Raw genomic sequence first — 3,240 nt, 5'->3', positions numbered from 1 at the left:
AAATAAAAAAAGAAGAATATTTTCATAATACATAATAAAACAAAAATTCCAAACTCTAGTTGATCTTCTTCTTAGTCATCCATGCACTCGTAGATTCTATGTTGTTTTTTATTATTTTATTTATACTAAATATGTTCACGGTAAATAAATATATAACATGGCTTCAATAAGATTGGATAGTAAATAGTAGTGACTCAATTATGTCCATAGCAAAAGACATCAACGTCATCCACTCTATCACTCTATGACAGAATACTTGTTATTATTGAGGGCGTAACCGGAGTAAAAATGAGCTGAATGTTAGTTTGTTAATAATATCAAAATCATTGTCATATACTTAATTTAACTTCAAATTTTGGTTAGATAGCAAATAAGCCCTTTAATAAATCTATCATAACTAAACCGTGTCAGTTTTCATGAATTTAAAGCCATGGCCGTGTTTTTCTCATCGAAACGAGTCCTGATAGTCGCCACTCTCCTTCACCATTCCGTATTTTGCTCATTTCTATTGTAAAAATGTTAAAACGAATGTTATTTTATTCTAATTTTAAAATAACATAAAGGGATTAAATTGTTTTTACTTTTAGATATCAATATTTTGTATAATATATTATCCTGTAGAAATATTGATATTATAATCAGAGGTGCGATTGTCATAAAGAAAATAGAATTATCAGCTATAAAACATCTATGTAATATTGTCATGTTTATATCATCGTAATTACACAAATGTTAAAAAACTACCGGCAATACTATATGTAATGGGAGATTACATTGCAAAGTTGTGTATTTTTTCTATTAAAAGAGAAGTATCATTTTTTATCTACCATAAAAAAAAAGGCTTTTGATGTTTACCGCTTTCTTACTGGCAAAAGATCTCTTATATTCTTGTTTTCTATATATAATAAATAATTATTCAAATAAAATAAATTTTAAATAAAAAATAAAAAATAATTTTTTTTATGTTTTTGAATTATAATTTTTCAAATTTGATTTTTTTTATAAAATTTTTTTTTTGAATTTTTTTCGATTTTTTTTTTCAAAACTTGTTTTTGAAAATTGAAAATTATTTTTGAAACTAACTTTTAATTTTTTTTTATATTTTAAAAGTATTTATTTATATATTTATTAGAATCCTAAATTTTACATTCCAAAAACTCTACCTTACTCCTCAACTCTAATTAAAGCCTAAGGGCCTGACTAGTTCAAACGCAGCGGTTGCGTTTGCGATTGCGAGAGTTTGCGGATGCAGGTGGTTGCGATTTTTAGCGGTTTTAAGAGATTCGTACGACTGGTTCTGCGGTTAGAAATTGGTGCGTTTGCGGGATACTTATGACAGGTTAATTCCCAAATGCAGCAGCGGTTAAATAATAAATTAACAATATTTACATTTTATATAATTATAAAATATCAAAAATCATAATATTATAATAAATATAAAAAATGTATTTAGAAAGTTATAGTTTTAAATTTTAAAAATTATAGAATATATTTTTATTTTAAAATTTTATAATATTAATTAAAATATAATAGATATATTTTAGTATTTCTATAATTCTAATTTAAAATTTTATTGAATATTTTATTTTTGTATTTATATTGTTTTAAAAAAAGAAAAAAAAATTATCCTCCCACAATCGCCCGCAACCCCAAACGCTAACTGAAACCAGCTTTTGAATTTATGAGGTTTAGAGCGGTCTGAATCGATTTAGAGCAGTTTGAGTGATTGTTGTAAAATGCCAACAACCGCTACGAACCGCAAAATCTACGTTTGCGGGTGGTAGCAGGAAAACTAATTATACTCTTAAGTCTAGATTAGTTAATCATAGGGTTATAAATGTCTTTACCCTTCATTAAAATTGAAAGTAAAAGTGATTTGTGTAAACGTGAAAAGTAGTACTATAAATGTGGTATTTTTGGTAATTTCCCATAACAATCATAATAAGTCCATTTCATTAATTACATGTATTTAATTATAAACATTAATCTATTGAATATATAACATTTCTAATTTTTTAATAATTATAAAAAATATTAAATTATAAATCTGTTGAGAAAATCTAACAAAACCTTACTATAACTTTTAAATATTTTTAATATTAACAAATTGAATAATTTTGTAATTAGTAATATAGTATTATTATAAATTAATTTAAAATAAAATTATATTACAAAAAAAAATTATATGATATTTTTATAAATTTTATAATTATTGTCTATATTATATGAAAATAGAAGTAATATATGAATTAAATATGAAAATTATATTAAATTGGTAAATTATCATATTTTTGAAAATACTTTCGTTTAAATAAGTAAATAAAATAGTATTCACCATTTAAAAGGATTAAAATAGTATTCACCATTTAAACAAATTAAAATATCATTCACCATTTAAAAGGATTAAAATTTGTAAATTATGTAATATTTTTATACAAAAAATAAAATTGTTAATATATGTTGGGGAAATTTCATATTTACCACTTTCATGGTACTACTTATCATTTTTACCACCACTAAAGGGACATTTTCAAAATACATTCTTCATTAAGTGACAAAAGACTCTTATACCATTGTTCTCTGTATATATAATAAATCATTAGTTAAATAAAAAAAAATTATTTTTATGGTTTCGAATTATACTATGAATGTGGTATCTGTGAGAATTTCCCATATATGTTAAACTTTTATATCTACAACTATATATTATATATTTATTTATTTATTTTAAAAGTACAATAATATATTATCTAAAAATGATTATATAGAAAATATAATAGAATATAGCTAACATTTACTTTAAGTACTATTTATAAAATATGCTATTTGAAATCTTTAAAATTTTAGTTCATTTAAGATATTGGAAAAAAAAAATTTTAACTATAAATTAAACGTTTATTTTTAATTATGACAAAATATGTTGAAAAAGTTATAAAGAATCTCATAAAAATTCTAACTTTTTATATAAAATAATACATTAGTTTAGTAACAAAAAAAAATAAATAAGTCATATAATTTTTCAAGTTCAAAAGTTATAAAATGAAAAATTATACGTACGGACATACGGGTCACAGTTTAGTTAAACATTAATAAAATACATTGCTGTGCTGTAGTGTACAAATCTTAAAGTTGTCGCTTCATGTTGTGCAACTTGAAATGCGACATTTTTTTGTCTTATTGTGCATAAACAATTTTTAAAAGTGACACATTACCTGTCGCACCCTTTTTCATATTGATATA

The sequence above is a fragment of the Brassica oleracea genome, chromosome C9, assembly GCF_000695525.1.
Source record: "Brassica oleracea var. oleracea cultivar TO1000 chromosome C9, BOL, whole genome shotgun sequence".
NCBI lineage: Eukaryota > Viridiplantae > Streptophyta > Magnoliopsida > Brassicales > Brassicaceae > Brassica > Brassica oleracea.
Note: the sequence above shows the minus strand (reverse complement) of the source record.